Source organism: Schistocerca serialis, chromosome 8, assembly GCF_023864345.2.
Source record: "Schistocerca serialis cubense isolate TAMUIC-IGC-003099 chromosome 8, iqSchSeri2.2, whole genome shotgun sequence".
NCBI classification, from domain to species: Eukaryota; Metazoa; Arthropoda; class Insecta; order Orthoptera; family Acrididae; genus Schistocerca; species Schistocerca serialis.
In genome coordinates this window covers 212,961,229-212,986,012 of record NC_064645.1, presented here as the reverse complement: position 1 = coordinate 212,986,012, position 24,784 = coordinate 212,961,229, and positions in this window count along the sequence as shown.

The following is a 24,784-nucleotide window of genomic DNA, read 5'->3' as shown; positions in this document are numbered from 1 at the left end:
ACCCCGTTTTATAGCTCAAATTCGGCACATGTATTAACCTGTGCTGAGGTGTGTGTAACAACAGTTCAGTCTATCCATTATACTTATGACAAGTAGGCTAGTTTGTATAACGTAGTATGTTTTACAAATTATGTACACATTCACAGCTCAGATGTTTGGAACTCTGTTTACCGAAATCGATTATAGGAAATTAACGTTTTAGAAATTCGATCTTGGCTGGGAAGTCGCCTTCCTTCAAGTAAAAAATGTTTGCCGACCACATGTGAGATGGAATCATCAAGCTCCAGTTGTTTCGAAATGTCACGTCCTGTGGGGGAAAAGAAGTGGAAGAGATGTCATCACACAATTTGGTAACATTTACACCACATTCAGAATTTCATCCCACCCTGAAAATGGACATATACGTACAGAGAAAGAGAAAGAAAGAGAAAGAGAGAGAGTGGGAGAGAGAGATGGAACAGCAACATTTAAGTATCATATATTTGCGTTACTCTGGACACACTAACGTTTCACCAAGAAAGGCAGCGATGTGCTCAAGCGGTTTTACTCCAGACATGTATATTTAGCCTGGAACACTGCAGCCCAACTAGCCTGGAACACTGCAGCCCAACATCAGCACAACGTCCACGATCGCGTAACGAGATGGCGCCGCTCCCCGCGATACAAACCCGACAGCAGCAGCCTGAAGCGCAACGTGGGCCTTAGCCGCGCTCGATGTTTACGTGTGCGCCGGCCGGGTGTGCTCCTACAAATATAAGCAAAGCGACCGCCAGGCTGTAACGATGTAGATGGCATCTGCCGCTAACAAGGGACACGTAGTTAGCTTTTACCGGCTTACAGAGGATCGGCTAAAACAATAAAATTGTTTGCCCACTCGTGTGGCAGGAACGGCACCGCAGAAGGACACCGAGCGGCCAGCTGCCATTAATTCGGCGCAGTATCGCATACCACACCACGCATGCCCAGCAACGTTATTCGGTGGCACAGTGGCGCTCTCTATCTGCCTGGCTGCGAAACTATAGTTAAAAGGCGTCGTATTTGGCCGTAATCGTTCTCCTATGTGTAACACGGTAAAGAGTAGCCTGTCTTCCCATACAATGTTTACAGCTGGTATCACAATTTTATTCTTTTGCGCGTTTCTAATTCGCGTTTCTAATTCGTAGTTCTTTTTTATAATGCAGTAAAAACAACGTGCTTATCAGATGACGCGCTCGTAATTTCTGTAGTCTACTTTGTGTACAGTTTTTCAGGCTGATAATTGTACCAGAGTTACTCCCGCGTGTTTATCTCCCATCTGCCTGCAAGAAGAACAACTGTAGATGTCGTTTCGGTCGGCGATTAATTTTTCCACTTTCACTGCTGTAGCCGTTACGTAAATGTGTTTGAGAAGCTAATAACAAAACTTTGTAATATCTATTGTAGAGTTACACACTCAAAACTGCGGTTCGGTAGTTTTGATGTAGTACATAATTGACAAAGTAAATGGTAGGATTGTCGGTAGTATTGGTAACATTGGTAGGGACAGAAACATAAATGAATGAGTTAAACTGGAGCCGACGAATGCTCTATGGTTATTTCTTTGTCTGTTTGTTTAGTTGGTTGTTTCGTACATAACTAGAACCGCACATCAGTCAGTGTTAGCCCAGTGTGTATTTTATGTCTCTTTATAAGAACAGTCTTGGTTCCGAAGGCCGACCGAAGTAGCCGTGCGGTTAAAGGCGCTGCAGTCTGGAACCGCAAGACCGCTACGGTCGCAGGTTCGAATCCTGCCTCGGGCATGGATGTTTGTGATGTCCTTAGGTTAGTTAGGTTTAACTAGTTCTAAGTTCTAGGGGACTAATGACCTCAGCAGTTGAGTCCCATAGTGCTCAGAGCCATTTTTGGTTCCGAAATGATTTAATATCAATGATGCGTTTCATCCTTTTGAGGCATTATCAGCTTGTATAAAAGTAGCTGGATATGTAACCTAACCGTCATAAGGCCATACAAAATAGAAAACGGACGTAACGATAACTGGATATATAATCCATCCGTCATAAAAACATGTAAAATGCAAGGTGGACTTGGGGCATATCAGCTGATTCCGCCATAGCGGTACAAAGTGGAGCCACAAAATAGACGAGGTATCAGCTGTTCCACAAATCAACAATTTTCGCATAAAACCTGAAATGAATAATGACAATTTGAGTTTTCCTATAAAATCTGTTAATTTTTATATAACAGGCAGGAGGACAACTACGCAGAACAGATATGTGCCGTAGATTACAAGGCCTTTTATATGTCGTCACTCTGTTTGTAGATTTCACCACTTGCTCTTTCTAGTATAACATTGATCGCATACATAAAGAAAGCGATCGTTATGAGGTAACGCCCGATAGGTATGCAACACACCTAACGTACAGGTAATGTGCGTGTGATTTTAACTGACCAAAGCTACTAGGAAAACTACCATAGTTTACTCTTACTTACAATAGTCTATGGTAGCCTACGACAGGTTCACAATTCTGATCTCTTGTATTGAGAAGTTGGCCCTCGTAATTTTGCGAATAAGATTTCTTCTCCATAATCCACAGGACCACATTCAGAACTGATTGAAAAGAATTGAAATCACGAAGATATCCTTTGCAATTTATTACCACTGCTACAAACAGCTATCCATATTACTAAACGATTAAATGGATATATGGGCACCAAAATTCAGATGCAGGTTGCCTATCTCAAAGCTCAGGACCAGCAAAACTTTGATTTTCGGCGTTCCATATAGTTAATGATCGAATTTAAAATCCTAAAATGCTGTATTAATCTACTCATTAGGACATACAATGTTACGTTAAGGATTTAACATAATAGATATTAAAGTTAGAAAATATGTACATGTATTGAGGCCAGAATATGTTCATCCAGTGTTTGAGAAGGAGAGCACTAAGCTACTTCCAACAAACTTTGCACATACTTTCAGACCTTTTAGGAACTTCTTGTCGTTGACATTCCCCACAAGATAATGAAAGGAGCAAAGTTAATCGCTTGCTACATATATCTGTTCATAATGTAAAACTTGAGCATCAAGCATGACATTTGAGTTTATTACTTATTTACAACTAACTCTTTTTGCAACACATTTGCAGACAGTGTCCACATATACCACTAAATGTACCAGCTAAATTATATAATTGTACGACATACAGTTTAGCAGATATGACGTCATAAACAGTGAGGTACTTACGAAACTTGATTTTCTCAATAATCATTGGTTTTGACTTTCCCATTTCTTTATGGGTGAATAATTTGAAACTTCTCTAATCAGTATAATTTTTTTGCATCTTCAACAACAGAGCTCTCACACGATTAACATAAACTATTTAACACATAAATTCATTCGTAACGTATTTTTCTGAGTTCTTTTATACACAGGAGTTCCATTCTTAAAATAATGGGGGCAAAGGGTTACTGCTAAGTTTTAAAACTAGAGATATGCATGTCTACATAAAAATCAGCATTTCATTTTTAAAAGTAACATATTGTAGCCATAAGCAAATGTATTTCATAAAAAAAAGCAAGACAGCAAAATGCATGTAATTAACATGTAGAGTATAGTTATTTTAAATTCAAGTAGCATAACCTACCGCAATGTGTGGTTTACAAATAAAGTTGATGGAACAGCCCGCAGTTATACTGCCATTCATAGTATCCAACGGGCACAATATTTCGGGTATTACGTCGGTGTTTGTGATAGCGTTGATGTAGGTTCTCGTCTGGCCTGCTAGTCAGGTCGTCGTGTTTGCTGTGAGGTTTCTTAATTAAACTCAGTGCTGATTACTTGGTAAGACTTTAGCCTCAATCTTGGTTGATGAAACGGTCCCTGGTGCGAATTTCTGTGGCCTCTCTAACGACGCTGTCCCAGTATTTGGAAGTCTGTGCCAAGATCCCGATACGTAGTATTCTGTACGTCTGTCGTATACCAGATACTATGTCTGACTAGGAAAACATATGCTGGACAGACACTGCACAGCGTCGAAGATCGTTGCCAAGAACACCAGAGGCATATTCACCTGATTTATTCCAACAAGTCAGTGGTCCGAGAACCACGCGATGGAGTACGATCTGGTGACTAGGACGGACGGAGAACATACACCAACGCTATCACAGACGCCGACGCTAACGTCTCTGCAAACGCCGACGAGCGGAACCAGGCACGGACCGCGGACAGAACGGCTCGCGAAGCAATAGTATTAGTTGGTCGCGCGCCCCAGGAGCTCAGTTCGTCAGCGCACCTGACGATGGCAACATGTCTGAGGGCCGAAACACTGTGCCCGTTGGACACTATGAATCGGCGGTGTACCTGTGGACTGTTCGATCAACAATTACGGCTGGAGAAACAGAAACATCACAACAAATAAAGTAAACTGAACATCACTCCACGGTGTTTTCGGAATTCTAATGTACTTGATTGGGATAGAGACGGATAATGTTTCAAATAACTAAGAAACAACGTCCAACTGTTGACGTTTAGCAGTTTAAGGTAGAAGCGAAATTGACTCTGACCATGGTGGACGAGCGCTTGATATATATCGTCTTTGAGCAATTACTATGACGCTCACAGATACTCTACCTCTAGCTCGTCTTTTGCGTGACATTCAGATTAAGAAGACATGACCTGGGAAATTCAGTTTAGCATAAATCTTCCGTTGGTTTAGTACTTTCACTATACGTAAGACATATCTAATACACAAACATCAGATGGAGGTATGCTTAACCCGTGAGTTCTAGAAAGCCGGCCGCTGTGACTGAGCCGTTCTAGGCACTTCAGTCCGGAACCGCGCGACTGCTACTGTCGCAGGTTCGAATCCTGCCTCAGGCATGGATGTGTGTGATGTCCTCAGGTTAGTTAGGTTTAAGTAGGTCTAAGTTCTAGGGGACTGATGACCTCAGATGTTAAGTCCCATAGTGCTCAGAGCCATTTGAACCATTTTTTGTAGTTCTAGAAACAGAGCTGAGAGAAACATTCTATACAAATTTGCTTTTATATAAACAGAGTATAAAATATGTTAAATTTGTACTTGGGTTTGAAAGAAGTGAAATATACTGTGTGTTCCGTGGATGAATTACGTAAAATCCGACTCGAGTATCAGGTGTATTACTACCTAACCCACCCACTCGGTCGAATACAAAACGAAATTTTTCGATAATAAGAAATTTATGAAATTAATACTTAAGACATCCCTATCTAAACTAGCTTTCTCCTGGATTTGTTTATCATCTGTTCATTATATAAATCCAAACTTTGCAAAATGACTACCCGTGCCGGCCGGAGTGGCCATGCGGTTCTAGGCGCTACAGTCTGGAACCAAGCGACCGCTACGGTCGCAGGTTCGAATCCTGCCTCGGGCATTGATGTGTGTGATGTCCTTAGGTTAGTTAGGTTTAATTAGTTCTAAGTTCTAGGCGACTGATGACCTCAGAAGTTGAGTCGCGTAGTGCTCAGAGCCATTTGAACCATTTTTGACTACCCATATGTAAAAGTGTACCATGGTTATTTCATAGAGGAATTTACGCTGTTTACTTAGCTTACCAATATTCCGATTATAATTTGAAGTTGTAATTTAAACATGCAACTAAATGTTCAAAGAAAATTACAGGCATCTTGAAAATATCCATGTTTCCTAATGTGAAAGCATACTTCATTTAAAATTTCTGAAGGCAACAAAAACTATTTTTTGTCTGTTGCAGCTGTCAAAAACGGATTCACTTACTTCGTAACATTCGCACAAAAAGACACAATCAACAATATCTCCCCTCTAAAAACCAAGTATTTAGCCACAAAAAAAGAACTTAACGATATTATGCTTCTGTCGTTTCTGAAATGTTACAAAGTATGACGCAAGCCTTTAGCAGATTTCTCCATCATCACAAAATTCTCGAAATATCTTATATGGTATATCATATAAGGTATATGGCATGGTTAGGTTGGGTGAAACAAGCTTTATTACACAAGTAATCAAATACATTAGTACACAAAACACAGCTCAGTTACAGAGCGTGCAATTGGTTCAAATGGCTCTGAGCACTATGGGACTCAACTGCTGAGGTCATTAGTCCCCTAGAACTTAGAACTAGTTAAACCTAACTAACCTAAGGACATCACAAACATCCATGCCCGAGGCAGGATTCGAACCTGCGACCGTAGCGGTCTTGCAGTTCCAGACTGCAGCGCCTTTAACCGCACGGCCACTTCGGCCGGCGAGCGTGCAATTCAGCAACTGTGTTGCTTTCAAAAGCATACACGAATTCTCTCGTTTGAAAACAACCGCAGAATGTCTTCCCAAAACATGAAGGCTAATAGTATAGCGTGATATCAGAGGGACAGCTGAATAACGTGTCACAGTCTCTCTATATATTCTCTACTTCTTCGGCACGGAGCTACTGTTCTCTTCAGCCCGCACGTAAATGTGGTCCTGTTCGCGATTCCAAATGCCTTCCCTGTAGCATCACCACAGTCTAACATAAACAGTCGCGGCACTAAATACTGTGAAAGTTATTATCGTCTGACAGTTGAAACGACAGTAGCACCCCTTGTGGCAAGAAGTGTTTTTAATTATGTTTATGCTTAATGAAAGAAATAATTGTTGAATGTTTCCGTTCCAGAAAACAGCAAATTATCAAGAAACCTGAATGACCGCGAATAAATGTAAAAAGAGTGGTATATAACGGAGTCAGTGACATAAACTACAACCTGTTCATGAAGAAATACGTTCCAATATGCTTATAGTGCAGCTTACTCCGCTGAAAGCAGTAGAGCATAAACACAGTATTTCACGCATGAGAAGCATGTATTTTTGGTGCTATCTGGTCGTATTATCACAGCCACTTTTTTTGACACATAACAATTTCGTATGGAGTCTCACGATTCAAATTTCCTATACTTCACTCGACTTTCTAATAAACGAATGTTTGTCATCTGTGAACAGAGAAAGTAAAAACTACAGAACTTGTTTGTTCTGTGTTGGAAAACAGTTTTATTGTTTCTGACATTGTACTATCACGTCTGTGTGGTTTTCTTTTCAGCTACGGTTGTGGAGGCTTATTTGGAAAGTTAAATAATGTAGGTACTGCGTTCAATACCCTAGGTCCAATATTCAGCGATTTGGCTGTGAGTGTAGCGAAAACAATTCACATTGTTGGGGAAATACGATTATACGACGTGTTTCTGCAAAATTCAGGACTTCTGTTGTTTACTGGACAGCTTTTGTTCTTAAATGAAAATGACGTTACTCAGTACATACTTGCGTGTTACAAGAGAATCTTAAAGAAATTGTCCTGTAATGTACAGTTTCATATCTCCCATGGTCCTTAGGAAACTGAAGAAAGATAAATATGATGCAATTTTTAGTTAATGGTGAGTTTTATTGCGCTACATCCTTTTGTAAAAACTATGTTACAAATCAAACTAAGCGATACAATTCGCAGTCATCCGTTATTGTATTCAAAAGCGTATTTTATTGTTCTCTTGGTGCGCTATTGTCTCAGTGTGTAACAAAAATAAACAGGAGCGTCGTGACCATGTTGTAAACCCGCTCTCTGGCATTTGTGGAGCAATCTGTGGTGCCCTCGTATTGACCAGTGAAACTCATGATGAAGCGAATTACTGTGTTTCGAATATTCTCTTTCTTTTCTGTTAAACCAACCGACGAACAACAAGTAAAAATCGATTTACCAAGCTTTTTAAGTGTTCTCTTTCGCTGGTGAATTTTCCTCCCTTAAAAGTAGTAATATAACTAAACTGGCGTCCATCCTCTCCCATTATACGCATTAACTTTCTCCACGTTAAATCGCGCAGTACTGTCGCTCCTTAAACAAGACCTTACCGATGGAACGGCACAAACTGACAGGAGCAAGAAACCAAAAAAGACAGCTTAACACCCACGTTTCTATCCTCTGCCTACAAAAAGAAACCTTTCCCTCGGCCTGCGACTGTAGACGCACGCTGTTATCACGGTTTCATTTCATCTAGTTAGCATAATAAAGAAGTGAGTACTACCGAATAGACGCCTATCGAAAACATGGTGTAAGGGGGAACAGTGCGCTTGGTTCAAGCAACTGCCGCCTACACAGTTCGTCGTGTTAAAGAACGGAGCGCTTGCTTCGACTTCGCTACGGAATTGCAGGATCTCAGGAAGGTCGATGAACTGACGCTGAAGCAAATATTTGACCAAAGGGCTCAGATTTTTGCGAATTTTGCCGGCAGAGGACTGCGACGTTGGAAAAAGCAAGAAGAAAAATTGGAGGGGATATGCACTACACTTGCTCCTCCAACCCGTTCTCCTGCTTCCAGGTTTCGATTGGTGCTATCTTCTGCAAGCAGAAAATAGCTTTTTGTGTATGATTACTAATACCGTATTACACCTCTCACATATAAAACATCATTTATTTGAAAGAAGGACATTTTAATTTTTAAATCGTGTTTTAAGGGCCCTTTTGTGGTGTTGGCTTTGATTTCCTGTCAGGGAACGCCTTACCCTCTGGTTAGCCAATTATTAGTGTAGTGGAGTTTGAGCAACTTTAAATTAAATTTTTTACTTGGACGTAAAAACAGTAATCTTTTTTCCAAATTTTAAAGAAATCATTATTCATGAACCTTCACAACATACATCAATTAAAAGAAGTTTTGGTTTATTCATTACAGTATTATTTACTTAAAGTTACGAAAAGTTTTGTAGTTTTCAATCATAATGCTAAAATCGTATAAAACAAATAAATAATAAGTACACTTATATTGTCGTAATTTTTGTTTTACTGTGTAGTTTGCATATATACACTACTTCGAGCAAACAGTGTTATTCAATCTCTACTTAATTATTGAAACATTTTCATACGACAATGTGTTCTAAGCGCTAAAATTTACAGCATGTAGGGCACTGATGTTTAATTTTCCTGTCCTTCAATGTAGGACATACCATGCGCTTGGATGTTGGAGATGTTATTCTCAGGGGCAGTTTCAAGGGAACACAGAAAAAAATGACATTTGGAAAAATTAGAGGAAAAGAAGTTTAGATGAAAATTTCTTACTTTGGAAAATTTAGTATGTCACAAATTTTGAAAAAGTGCTTCCTGAATAACTGAGTTATAAGCAATCAACTCATAGGCTACATGTAAAATAATTTATAATACAGTTTCAACTTCACCCCTAACTGTGATAGGGTTTCGGTTCTAGGCACTACAGTCTGGAACCGCGCGACCGCTACAGTCGCAGGTTCGAATTCTGCCTCGGGCATGGATGTCTGTGATGTCCTTAGGTTAGTTAGGTTTTAAGTAGTTCTAAGTTCTAGGGGACTGATGACCTTAGAAGTTAAGTCCCATAGTGCTCAGAGCCATTTGAACAATTTTTTGTGATAAGGTTTGATAAACCTCTTAGGATGAAAACATGTCTGTCTTCATCCACAAACGACACTAAGGCAGTGTTAATTACAATCGACCTACAAATGCATAGTTGTCAGCGAAACCGAGATGAAATTCAGGGTGCTCTTGCAGTTGGTAATGATAAAATCAAATGGGTTCTACCATATAAATATTTGGAATGTCAAATAAACCGTAACTAGCATTTCTCTCAAGAAAATCATTACAGGACTGAATAGGTCAGACTCTCTCTCTAGAAAAAGAAGAAATTACTGAATAGTGGTGACATAAATATTACACTTATTTCCAACCCCAAATTTTCATTTGCCTCCCTTTTCATACCATTTATAAAAATATTGATAAGTACAATGTTGTGAGCATTATTGCCTTGAAACTACGCTACCATAAATGGCTCGTATCTCGGTCGACCCGCGCCAGAAATGCTATGTTTTCCCTTAGCGTTTCGCCATTTGGAGGTCCCACTTCTGTAATTTTCAACTTCTTATAACTCCCGACACACACACCACACATTTGGACGAAATCGGTGCTGACGAGTAGACGAGGTCCCCTTGTGAGAGGATGCTTACTGATCCCGTACAACACCGCAAAAGAAAGGGCTATCAGATAATGAAGATTTATTTAGTCTAGATGAGCAAGGAGAAGTTTATATTTCCATGGACGCAAATCTGACAAATCTCTTCTCAAGTACTGAAAACTATTTAACTTAAATAAAATAAAAACTGCAGAGCACTTTTAGATCAGACTTTTACTTTATGTAACACAGCGCAATGAGTTAATTTCAAAATATTTCGATTCTGGCTATACACAAGTGCTCATCAACTGCTACCTTTTCTTCGGTGACTATTTTTGAAGGATACAAATTACGATGCTAATTCGAAAATGGAATCTACGATTTTTGAAGGATGCAAATTACGATGCTAATTCGATAATGGAATCTTTGTTGACCTCAGATTTCCATAGTATAACACAATAGAGGACTGAACACGTAGCAGGAAGCTGTTGTCTATCTCCGTTCTCAAATCTCTAATACAGGAGCTCATCGATCAGGCGAGGGCAAGAGTGATATTTACGCTGTCGTAATTAGAGATGCTGGGTTCAGACCACGTGCTCTCTTATCTCTTCTCTGCAGGGGAGGCTAACACCAGCGCAGCTTTTTTTCAGGAATCATCCCGCTCAAAGACTACAGCTTAATCTTGGAGCAGCAAACAATGGTTAAGCATTACTTGATTCAGCCCTTACACTAACTTTCTTATCCCTTCTCTGCAGGAGGCTAATAACGGTGCAATTTTGTCCAGGAATCGTCTAAAGCAGTAAATCAGTGATTATCGGAGAAAAGTTACACAAAAACAATCTCTAGCATATTTCCGTTCTTTAAATGGAAGAAATTTTAAAAGTGCTTATTTCATAGTTAATGGCACTGATATTGTTACCATCAACCCCCCATACTCTCACGAAGCTATCCATACCGACTGACCTAAGTAATAACAGGAAGTTAAAGGATCTACGAAATTCATGATGAACGTCTTCAGGTGTGTTTTATTTTGCTCAGTGGAACTAGTTTCGGTCACAGATCATTAGCAGGCAAAGCTGACAGGAATGTTACATCATGATACAAACGATTGCAAGTTGCTGTTGCAGGCTAACCATAGTCATTAAAGTTGTCAGCAGTATAATAATTGTACAGATCAATCTTTACCAGAAGGCTTATGTGAAGATAAAAAGTCATTACCACGTAAGTGTGTGATATGGCACTTCGTTCAAATTCAGGGTGAGTTGGGAGGAAAGGTACGTGCTTTGAGGGGTAATAGTTACGTTTTGGTGTTTCTGAACAAATTGACCTTATTGACTTTCCACGTGAGTAAGTCTTCTGGTGACTATTTCTCCGTACGGTTATTACATTTCTGACAATTTTGTTGACTATGGTTGGCCTGCAACACCAACTAGCCATCGTTTCTATTCTGGTGTAACATTTCTGCCATTTATGCCTGCTACTCTTCAAAATGGTCCACGGCCTAGACTAATATCTCTGTGCGCAATAAAAGAAAGCTGAAGGTTTTCACTAGGAATTTCAACAATAATCCAGCAGCTGATTTTCCCCAAATATTTGCATACATAAAATATTAAACGATTTCATAAATTTCCGAAATTGTAAGTCTAGAATCGTCGTTAACGAAGAGCATCAACTAAAGATTTAATAATCTATAGAAAGGCACCGTTGTGTCGCCAGGAGTAAACAATGATTTTGTTTTCTAATATCACGGACAAAGCACCGTCTACATCAAATACTTCTCTTGGGATGAACGTTTTCGTCTCAGTCAGACCTCCTTGACGTCTAAAATATACAGCAGACTTCAACTATGCGCAACATCACCTGGTGCGCCTAGTCGAAACCAGTTTTGTCGACGTGCACCTGTTCATGTGCATAATAGCCACAATCGTGTACATATCTGTGATGTGAAGATCACAGATTATTACAACATAAGTACGTAATCAACTCGACAGTGTGTTCAAATGCAGGGTGAATTAGGAGAAAGGTACATGCTTTGAGGGATGATAGCACTGATCATTCTGAATAAAAAAATTTGAAATGAGCATAAGTCCTTTTGCTAACCGTATCCGATGCAGAGCTGTTTTAAAATCACGAGCATCAGCCGCATGTCCTTCTCCATCAGTCCTCACATGCGAATAAAATCAAAGCGGCATAAGATTACGTCTTTAGTGGCCCTTTCAACGCTCACTACACGGCGCACGGTCCAGTTGCTTTAGATAACGGGCTTCATCGAGTACGGTATCTTGATTTCCTTCAAAATATGTTACCAGAATACTAGAAGGATGTTCTTTTAAACACGGCGTCGTAAGTACATCAGTACGATGGAGCTCCTTACCCCACTGAGACATATCCTGGTCGTTGTATCGGTCGCAGTGGCGTCAGTTCTGGGCCACCGAGGTCACTCTGCTTTACTCCATTAGATTACTGTTGGTGGGGTTAGCTTCAGGGCGAAGTCTATAAGCTCAGAGTGGACACAAAGTAGGAACTTGTTGGCCATATTTTACATGCTTGTACTCAAGTAAATGACCATGCGAATGAGCTCAGGTCAGCAACACAGCAGATGTCTACAAGAGCTGCAAAATGCGTTTCAGTTGACGATGGATTTTTTGGACATAGTTTGTGAGGAATTGCACGCAGTCAAACAAAATATTAAATCACAATGTTTCATTGACTCTCACTTGTATTTGAACTGTTCCCCACTATTTTCATTAGTTTCCTCTAAAATTTCAACAATAGGACTTAGGTTCATATGAAGTTTTTAGTTTAGGATCACTAATACTACTACACTTGAAAGCATGCACCGGTGTTCCTGATTTAATCTGCACAAGAAATCTAAATTTGATATTCTGTTGCTTTTGTTTTGCGTGTTGTTGTGGTTTTTGTTGTTGTTGTGGTTTTTGTTGTTGTTGTTATCTTCTTCAGCCGGAAAATTGGTTTCACACACCTCTCTCACCAGTCTGTCATGCGCAAGTCTCTTCGTCTCTGCATATGCAATGAATTCTACATTTGTTTGAACTTGTCTTACTGGAGTCAACCTCAGTATGAAATTGATTCCTTGACGCATGCAAACGGTCTCACCCATTTATCCCCTATTTTCGACAAATTGTTCCACAAATGTCTTTTTCGCCGATTTCATTCAATACGTCCTCATTAGTTATACGAACTACTCATCCAATCTTAAGTGGTCGAGTCATACTACTGGACAAAAATCTTAAGCCCGCTTTATTCTGTCGCAGAAGGACCGCTGACACAAACCCAAAGAAACACATATAAATTATATACATTTATCCAACAATAAATTACCAACAAATAAGTCTGTAGACCGAATAGTTTACACAATTTTCAAATCACAGTGACGTTGGCCACCCAACTTGCGGCATACCCTTTCAAACAAACAGTTCCTATGGCCTCGCTAACGGGTGCCTTCAAAGAATACAGTAACACATGTGGGGTAGAGGCAAAATCTAAAATACACGTATATCAAATAATTACAAAACGAAAAAGGCAAACAATCATTCAATTAATTCAGAGGAATCCTGCTTGACACTTACATAGCCAATCTTGAAATGAATTTAAGTTAGTTGAATTTGTAACCCATAATAAACTTATGTAAACACAATTTCAGCTTAGTACAATCAACTGACAGAGAGCCATAAGGCGATTACTAGCTAGTTGTAATCTTACGTAACTTGCTTCAAGCATCAAAACCACTAAATTCAAAATGAGCTTCAGAAAGTTTAACGGCATTAAATAATCGCACCAACTCCAAAGGATGTTTAAATTGTATTTTCTCAACAAACAGTAATGAAATTTGAACAGTTTAACCATTATCCTTAAAACACCAAATTCTTTGACCAAGTAAAATTCAGGAACTTCAAAGCCCAGACACACACCGGAACGTTCAGATCCTGTTTTTCTGATGGCAGTGAAAAATGTTTGGATCAAACGTGGCGGTCGCCATTTACTGAAGTGTTTCTTTGCTCTCCATTAGTAAATGGATCTCTGGAAGCATCCAACGCAGGTGACTAATATGGGGAGTGGTTGACACCTCCGTCTGGTGTTTCTGATAGACGATATGCAACACCTCTATTAATAAATCATATCTGGCAGCCATCCACTACGGCTACCACGGTTACTCCACTGCAAGGTACGTTACTTCGGCCAAGGAACGACACCATGCATCGAACTGCAGGAGGGTCACCGCACAACTTCCGCAAAATCTTCCCTCAAACCGCAACGACAACGGTCTCGCCGTTGCAAACACTACACGTCCGGCGTCACATATAGCACTGCTCGCAGAAGGGACCCAGATAACGCACAGCGGGGCCGTACATGCTCCTTTATTTCGCAGAGACGCGATTCTGTCGCCTCCTGTCGAAGCGGCGGGGTACCGCTGCCTCGAGCGAGGCCCGACATCCTTAACAATCGATCACGGAACGGCTCAATGACCACATCTATAAAGCATCTGTTCTCTTCTTGTCTGAACTGTTTGTCGTCCATGTTTCACTTCCTTACAAGACTACATCCTTCGCAAAAGAATTCCTAAAATTTTAATTTATATTAGTTGTTAAGAAATTACTTTTCTGTAGAAAACTTTTTCTATTGCAATTTGTTACCTAATTAGCAATATTATACTGCATCGCCCGATTTAAATCGACTATATTCCGTTAGTCTTGTTTTACTTTTGTTAATATCCATCTTTTCAGCACACTAGCCATTCAAATTAGCTGAGACAGCATAGTTCACAGGGCCGTATTTGCAAGTACAGTTTGAAATCTCTAATTTCTGTCACCAGTTTGTGCTCGCATTCAGTCACATATAGATCTGTAGAACCCGCTTGCATAAACACGGTGCTATGCGGCTTCAATACATCGTCGAATCTCGCAACGAGGAAGCAAGTGACAAAAAGCTTCATATTTACTTCCGCTTTCCGTTGCGCACATCGACACCGGATAAATGGGCCCGGGACAGTAAACGTAAATCTGCGCGTTTAAATTATCCAGGCAAAAAGCTTGGCGTTCCGCAGCGTGTGGAAATGGATAGCCTGCCATGAAAGAGAAATGAAATGATCTATGGCAACGAGTACTCTTCCATATCTCCATATTTCCTCCGTGTCACGAACAACGGGAGAAGGTAAAAATCTAACAGTTTGTTTTGAATTCCATATTACTGTCAGCGTTGCCTCATGTTACTCATTGGAAACATTTTCATTCAACACGAAAGATAATAAGTATTCACGCAGGATAATGAGTATTCACGCAGTATTTATGACGTACTTTCTTCTCGTGTTGTTCCAATTACTGTACCTTCTGTTAGTTGGATTTAGAAATAATTTCTGACCTAGGGTTGTGTTTTCATCTCTGTTGTGTCTTCATCAGTTCTGTAGTTTCTGCAGTGTGTATCGAAACCCGTTCTGAAAGTACATATCGTTCATTGAATCTAGATTTAGGGCACAATTCAGCACATCTCACTTCAAAATTTCATAATATGCATAAGGAGACAAAAAATTTAGTGTAATCTGGGAGTACATGATTTCTAGGACATACTGTCTGAGTTGGGCAAGCACGTCCAATAGGATCGTCTCAGTAAATCCTCTGCTCCCAAGTAAATCGACATTTGGCAATTCTATGGATTGCAGTATATGACGTGTACTCATAAAGCTTTAACGGTAACTTCGAAAATTCAAAGTTACGTTCATTTTTGTAGATAAATGTTTTCAGTTCTGGTACAGACTGAAATTCCCTCGCTGCAGTACCGTAGCACGCCGCTAGGGATGTCAAACCAAAACGGCTCATCCCGTGGAAGTATCCCCGCCTGATAGCTTCCCACTGAGAGGCCGTTCTTTGCGTAAATATACCACCATCACAGCTGAAACATTATGTTTCTTGACGTCACCGTCTTCCACAGCTGCTTTTACAACGAAATATTGTTGTTTCTCCGTGTTATGCTTACTGGAGTTACTCCTGATACGTTTCGATATTGTTTACAAAGCATCTTCTGTGTTCATTCTGGAAATAGCGAAACACATACACTTCTGACATCGTCAGCGTGGTAACGATCTGTTGTATTATGAACAAAGAATAAATTTTCAGCTACCAATATCACTGAAGTCGTTTATTCACACAGTATGTGACCGATTTCGCCAATTCTCTGTTTCTATCTTAGGATCTACGTTTACATCATCACATATTCCACTCCTTCAGTACAGTTAAGTGATGCTATACAACGTATGTCCAAGTTGGTATCGTGAGTTGTACTGGAAGTTGGCGTACCATTCATCACCTCTTTACTTTTTGAGTTGCGAAGTGGTGATAAATATGAGCACTTGTAATCGGTGCAGTAATGTGTGTGTACATAGGTGTTTTAAAACTGACTTGCCGATTTCTAGTATAGCTCACAGTACCAACATGGACGTGAATCGTACAGCACCACTTACTGTAGTGAAGGACCAGATTATGTAACGATGTAAACACTGATCTGCATATGCAACAGAGAACTGCCGAAACCGGTCATCTACATCAATAATTGATTTTAGTGATTTTGGCAGTTCAAAATTTATTCTGTCTTCATGGATAAATATTTTTGTACATTTTGTTTGTTACAAATTAAAAACAGTATCCATACTTATTATAAAAAGTGTGTATGTATGCTCCACATCTACTCCTAAACCATTGCAGTGATTTAAACCAACCTTGGGACACATATCACTTACTGTGTGCAAAAATCGCTGTGGGGCTAAGAAACAGCTCCCCAACAATAGGGTGGGGGTGAAACACCAGCATAGCCCACAACAGGCGGATACGCTTATTTTAATCACATAGTATTTGAGAATAGAAGCACATGTTGACCTGCATTAAACTTTACATCATTTCAAACCCTTACAAAACTTTTTCTCGCTGGCAATCCCCACAAAAAGATGATGTAAGGAGAAAAGTTAAGCGCTTACTACATTTCATCTGTTGATGCAGTAGAACTGCCGTATGAAGCATGACATTTTAATTTATTACTTCTTTAATACTAACTGTGTTAGCAGACAGTATTCAAATGCACCACCGAATGTAGCAGTAAAATTATATTATTGTACAATTCGTAGTTAAGAAGATACGACGTAGTAAACATTGAGCTACGTTAATACGAAACTGCAGTGCACAAATCGCTAGAAATACAGGCGAAATATGTGTACAAATATGTGTGAAATATGTTAGATATATGTAAAATATGTGTGGCATGTGTGTATGTGAACAAAGCCACACAAAAAATCTCCTCCTAAACCCCTGAATCGATTTCAACCAAACTCGGTACACATGTGACTATTTGAAAAGAAATACCATGGGAATGAGAACCAGCAACCTCCTGTTGGGGTGGTGGTAACGTGGGGGAGAGAGCGAGGGTGGGGTGAAATCAACAGACACAGAAAAGTAAGGAAGTGATGGTCACAGATATGCGGAGGAAAGTGTTGACAGAGAGAGGAAGTGGGACAGTGAAAGGGAAGAAGAAAGAAAGAGGACGAGATGAACAGAGAGACAGGGAGGAGGGCATGGAGAGAGAGGAAATGGAAAGCGAAGCGGAAGAAGAGACGGACAGAGAGAGAGGGGGGATGAGAATGTGGACAGAGAGGGATGAGGAGGAGATAGACAGAGATGGGAGAGAAGAATATCGAAAGAGAGAGTGAGAAGGAGCAGATGGAGCGATGGGGGGAGGGGGAGGAGTAGCAGATGGACAGTGAGGGGTAGGAGGTGATGACCCTGAGAGTGGGAGCTAAAGTTGTGGACAGAGGGGGAGGGGGGGGAGGAGTGATGGATGAGATGGATGGAGAAAGGGGAAAGGAGGAGACGGACTAATAGAAACGGAAAAAAATACATAGCCAGGCAACGCCTGACATTCACCTAGTTTCTTTATAACTTTGGCGTGCAATTTACTTGTGGTCTTCCTGCCTCTTTGTTCAGATATCCTGCAAACCACTGCTCTTTCGTTCATTGTTAGGTGAGACAAAGGTCGAAAGAAACTCAGTTGTGCATTTAACCGTGGTACTATTTTGCCTTCATTTAAAAGTACTTTTTCGTACACTGCTTATTTACACTTCATATCCCTTTACAAATAGAACTTCAGCTACATATGTTCCGCACTCAGCAGAATATTAGTGTTTATGAGAGTTCATTTATTTTTCCCAAGGGTTATGAGCGTTGCCAATCTGTAATTTCTTTTACTTGAAGTCAGTTGCAAGAAGTCAATAATTTCCTAGATTTCGGTTTTTTGTACTTAATTGCTTTGTTCTTAACAATGATAATTTTGTCTTCCATCGGCATGTTGGTGGATGTATAGGAAATGTCGAAAGATACGAACTTCGCAATTACAGGAATACCAGCGTCTTTAGTTTTCCAGCTGACTAAGTATGAAATAAGCATTTGTCCTCATAAGTGTACAATTCACTGGGCAGGCTATTCAGCTTCATGCTAATCTTACAGGCTGAGCTATGTTGTACATATTTGTGGATTTTCAGTTTAACCTATACGCTGGTGTTCTTGGATTCACATCTAGGCATTCTTTCACTTCTTATTTCCGTGTTTTCTTCAATTTGAATCTCTAACTTCTAAAAGAGGACAACTCACGAATGAAAATTTATTTGGGAAGAAGAGAAAACAATTCACAACCTCGTATAAATATTTAGTGGCAAATTTCTTCCTGACGTGTGAAACAATTCATGTTCTGGAATGTGTAAGGCTAATATTACCTAGTTTGAAAAATATTTATAGATGCTATGTTGATTTAAATCATCTACAGCTGTCATTTTATAGAAATAAATGACGAAACAAAAATGGTTCAAATGGCTCTGAGCACTATGCGACTTAACTTCTGAGGTCATTAGTCGCCTAGAACTTAGAACTAATTAAACCTAACTAACCTAAGGACATCTCACACATCCATGCCCGAGGCAGGATTCGAACCTGCGACCGTAGCCGTCGCTCGGCTCCAGACTGTAGCGCCTAGAACCGCACGGCCACTCCGGCCGGCAATGACGAAACAAACATATTTAAACTATTTAATTAAATTACATGAAAGTTAGGACATATAAGCTAACAAAAAAAACGTTGGGTGACTAGGGCTTCCCGTCGGGTAGACCCTTCGCCTGGTGCAAGTCTTTCGATTTGACGCCACTTCGGCGATCTGCGCGTCGATGGGGATGAAATGATGGTGGTTAGGACAACACAACACCCAGTCCCTGAGCGGCGAAAATCTCCGACACAGCCCTTAGGATTGACATTCTGTCGCGTTGACCACTCAGCTACCGAGGGCGGACATATAACCTAATAATGACAGTCGTAGAGTGCAGCAAATGCAATATAAAGTTAATATGTCTGTGCTGAGCGTAATATTACACAGAAAAAGGCGTTATTACCACACATAATCACGTTATAAAGCACATTTAAATTATATATATCATATTGTTTCTCAAAGCTTTTAAACCTAAACCGCAATGTAAGTTTAATATTAGCTTCGTAACGCTAAGTCTTTCCAAACGTCAATAGCTCATACAAAAATCCACACAAAACATGTTAAAAAAGACAACTGGTTCTTGTCACTTTTCATCGTTATTCACTTCTCTGGCAGGCCACGTCCTCAGCTGATTAAAGTCACTCAATACTGCGGTAATGTAATATACTTGAGACGGTGGATACGAGTGCCCTCTAATGGGAAAGTAGTGGCAGTGTTTGTCAGGCTTCGTTATGACCTTTCTTACCATTGCCCTCATGAAAACAATAAAATATCCTTTCAACTATTTTCATGTTGCTTATTTCAAAATCAAAAACCCGTATCATACTGAAAAGAGATTATATTTCCTGCCTTGTTTCTTAATGACTGAAACTTCAAACTATGAGCTGTTCCCTTTAGTATTACCTGTGAAATAAACAATCAAAGGTTACGACAAAAATCACCAATTCTTTCAACATGATTCTAGCCTCGGCACACGGTTATGTCTAAAACATAACGGTCTGGAGTAATTCCGTATTACAAACAACTGCCGAATTAAATCCGCCCTCTACAAGCAACAAAGCATCGATGGCGTCCCAATTTAGGTCCAATCGGTGCATCTCTAGGCCTCAAGAAACCGAAATGGAAAAGTTTTGCATTTTCAATTTTTGTGGAGTTATCCTCTTTTAGTAACAAGCGATTCAATTCCATTTTCCATTTTTACTATTTCGAAATCTCTGTCATGGGTGTTATACGACCATCTTATTTCGGCGACCCCAAGTGCATTTCTCGTTTCCCCAAGTGCATTTTATGCCGTCACCGTGGGTGGGTGTATACAAAAGAGAGTCTGTCGTTACAATAAATTAACGGCTGTCGCAATAGACTGGAGCGCGAACAACGTACCATTCAAGTCGCCGATTCAAAGCAGCAGTACTGCCGTAATAGCATATCTCACAGAAAGGTTCTGTACATAGTACGACGGAATACCAGCATTCCGTTCTCGATCATAGACTAAATACGAGTACGTTCGCATGATTCTTGTCGTAGGTGAACATCTCTCGTGCTTGGGGTTCATTCAAGATATTTTTAATCAAAGTTGCTTTGGGCACAAAATAGTCAGTGAAAAGTATGATGTTCAGTTATGTAATAGGAAAAGTAGGCGCTAAGTGCCGCAAGTCACACTCAATTCATAATCGTTAACTCTAAGTCACTGACAGCTTTTCTCATCGAACCAGAGATCTGAATCAAGCTTGAGTGCACTGAAAAACGGAAAAAAGGGATGAGTATTGCTCGTGGAAAAACAAGTCGGCTGGCGCCGATGCTATCTTTTCTGGCAAATTCTTCACGCGACGATTATCGATCAGGCGTGCATCCTTTGTTGTCCTTCCCATTGGGTGGAGATGTGAGACGTAGTCTAGCTGTGAAAATTTGTTTTCCTTCTGATAACATCCTTATAATGTTCAGAGGGTGGTTTGTTTGCAGTTCTTCCTCATGCAGAACGAGAGGGTAAACATCCGACCTCACCTCTTGAAATGTTGTCAGTCTCTAATGAAATTGTCATGGAAAGCACAAAGACTTCTTCGTATAATGTTTGAATCAAACGTGAATTGCACAAATAGATTACCTTGATGGACATTAAAGTAATGCTACAAAGTTAGATATTTCAGAAGTATTACGGGGATTGATAACATCTTCAGACCTTAGTACAGTCGCGTTGTGAACAACAACTAATTCATGTAAAGAAATTCATTATAACGATATTTAAGATGTCATGATCGTACTGGGTTGTAATTTCGATAATGACATTTAAAAACAGTTATTCAGTTCATGCCCATGCCTAAAGAAGAAATACACTCCTGGCCATTAAAATTGTTACACCACGAAGATGACGTGCTACAGACGTGAAATTTAACCGACAGGAAGAAGATACTGTGATATGCAAATGATTTGCTTGTCAGATCATTCACACAAGGTTGGCGCCGATGGCGACACCTATAACGTGCTGACATGAGGAAAGTTTCCAACCGATTTCTCATATACAAACAGCAGTAGACCGCCACTGCTTGGTGAAGCGTTGTTGTGATGTCGCGTGTAAGAAGGAGAAATGCCTACCTTCACGTTTCCGACTTTCATAAAGGTCGGATTGTAGTCTATCGCGATTGCGGTTTATCGTATCGCAACATTGCTGCTCGCGTTGATCGAGATACAATGACTGTTAGCAGAATATGGAATCGGTGGGTTCAGGAGGGTAATACGGAACGCCGTGCTGGATCCCAACGGCCTCGTATCAATAGCAGTCGAGATGACAGGCATCTTATCCGCATGGCTGTAACGGATCGTGCAGCCATGTCTCGATCCTGGAGTCAACAGATGGGGCCGCTTGCAAGACAACAACCATCTGCACCAACAGTTCGACGACGTCTGCAGCAGCATGGACTGTCAGCTCGGAGACCACGGCTACGGTTACCCTTGACGCTGCATCACGGACAGGAGCGTCTGCGATGGTGTACTCAACGACGAACCTGGGTGCACGAATGGCAAAACGTCATTTTCTCGGATGAATCCAGGTTCTGTTTACAGAATCATGATGGTCGCATCCGTGTTTGGCGACATAGCGCTGAATGCACATTGGAAGCGTGTATTCGTCATCGCCATACTGGCGTATCACGCGGCGTGATGGTACGGGATGCCATTGGATTCACGTCTCGGTCACCTCTTGTTCGCACTGACGGCACTTTGAACATTGGACGTTACTTTTCAGAAGTGTTACGACCCGTGGCTCTCCCCTTCATTCGATCCCTACGAAACCCTACATTTCAGCAGGACAATGCACAGCCGCATGTTGCAGGTCCTGTACGGGCCTTTCTGGATACAGAAAATGTTCGACTGTTACCCTGGCCAGCACATCCTCCAGATCTCTCACCAATTGAAAATGTCTGGTCAATGGTGGCCGAGCAACTGGCTCGTCACAATACGCCAGTCACTACTCTTGATGAACTGTGGTATCGTGTTGAACCTGCATGGACAGGTGTACCTGTACACGCCATCCAGGCTCTGTTCGGCTCAATGCCTAGGCGTATAACGGCCGTTATTACGGCCAGAGGTGGTTGTTCTGTTTACTGATTTCTCAGGATCTATGCACCCAAATTGTGTGAAAATGTAATCACATGTCAATTCTAGTATAATATATTTGTCCAATGAATACCCGTTTATCATCTGTATTTCTTCTTGGTGTAGCAATTTTAATTGTATAAGCAACGCAAACGCTCATGTGTGATCAGATGGTCGATTGGCGGAGTAGTACCATAAATGCGCTGCTACTCAAAACTGTAGGAGAGGAAGGATTTTAAGAGGAAATAATACTGAAATGTGTATCACAGAAGCAATTTATTTTCACAGCACTGATTTTACGTCAAACCCACGCAGACTAGTGTCATTAATGATGAGAGTTAAACTGTACGCTTTTCCTCTATCGTGGTTACTATATTAAAGAGTCATGGAAGTATTGCCGGCCGCGGTGGCCATGCAGTTCTAGGTCCTTTGGTCCGCAACCGTGCGACTGCTACGGTCGCAGGTTCGAATCCTGCCTCGGACATGAATGTGTGTGATGTCCTTAGGTTAGTTAGGTTTAAGTAGTTCTAAGTTCCAGGGGACTGATGACCTCAGATGTTAAGTCCCATAGTGCTCAGAGCCATTTTTTCTCCTGGAAATATTAAGCCACACCTCATCGTAAAACTATCAGCACAGAGAAAACACGAATTATATAAGTCGTGTCTTGCAACAATTTGGGCTACTCTACCCTTGGCTAGTACAAACGCTAATACAGAGACATCCATTTCAGCCACGATCGACCAAGATGGTGGCTGTTCCCTATTTAACATTACTCTACCTGTGCCTTAACGCAGCAGATCCCAAAAATAAAAATAACGTAGGGAAAGATCTATTTCAACTTAACACAGTTCTTCAGTGATTTTCTGCAGTGATGAACATTCTCGGTAAGATGTAAGATTTCATTTCTGTATTCTCACGTGTTTTTTTAGGTTCAGGGTTCCATAGCTGTGCATCCCACTATTTATTGGGGATTTTAATTCACTAATTTGTCGATGGGGTCTGTGACATTGTACTACAGTATTCACAAACCAAAAATTTATTGAATCTTGAAAAGCCTTATAAGCTGCATCAGCTTGGTTTTAGATAGAATAGATTTATATACATATACAGGGTGTGTCACAATTAACGGCGGAAGCTAACACGGTTGAAAGAACACGACAGTAGAAGCAAAATCGCTCGCGAACACTTAATGCAATTGTATGGTTATGAGCCGCTAATGATTTTAGTTTTATTCTAATTAATAAAAATACCAATGCTATGAATATTACGCTACCAGCTGGCAATGCGTGCTATTGTTAGCACAACATGTTTCGGGGCTATACTTTTTTTTTAATTTCACATTTCATAAGTCAGTCACACAGAAGAATCGTACAAACGTATCATCGTTTGAACATCAAACAGATTCCCCTATGGACAACATAGTAATATGCATCATTGCTTACAGAAACAGCTGAAAGAAATGAAAACAAATAAGGGGCCAAGTCCGGAAGGAATCCCAGTTTGGTTTTACAAAGAGTACTCTGTGGCAGTAGTCCCTTACCTGGTTTCCATTTATCGCGTATCTCTCGCCCAGCGTAATGTTCCGAGTTACTTGGAAAAAGCGCGCTGTCCACGAATCAGCATGGTTTTAGAAAGCATGGCTCGTGCGAGATTCAGTTTGTTCTTTTCTGACATACTGAGAACTATAGCTGAAGTGCAACAGGCTAGATTTCATATATCTAGATTTCAACAAAGCATTTTACACGGTGCCCCATCGAAAACTGTCGACCAATGTACGAAACAGAGTCGCTGACATGTGAGTGGCTCGAAGACTTCTCAGATAATAGAACCTAGTACGCTGTCCTTACAGCGAGTGTTCATCACAGATAAGGGTTTCATTAAGAGTGCTCCAGGGAAGTGTATTAGGACCTCTATTATTTTCCATAAGCTAAGGACATCACACAAATCCTTGCCCGAGGCAGGATTCGAACCTGCGACCGTAGCAGCAGAACGGTTCCGGAATGAAGGGCCTAGAACCGCTAGGCCACAACGGTCGGCCTCTGACGGACAGGGTGGGCAGCTGTCTATGGTTGTTCTCTGATGATGCTGTTGTGTACGGGAATGTGTTGAATTTGAGTGAATGTAGGAGGCTACGAGATGATACACAATTTCTAGTTGGTGATGAATGACAGATAGCTCTAAATGCAGAAAAGTCTAAGTCAACGCAGATGTCTAGCAAAACCAAATCCGCAATGTTCCAAT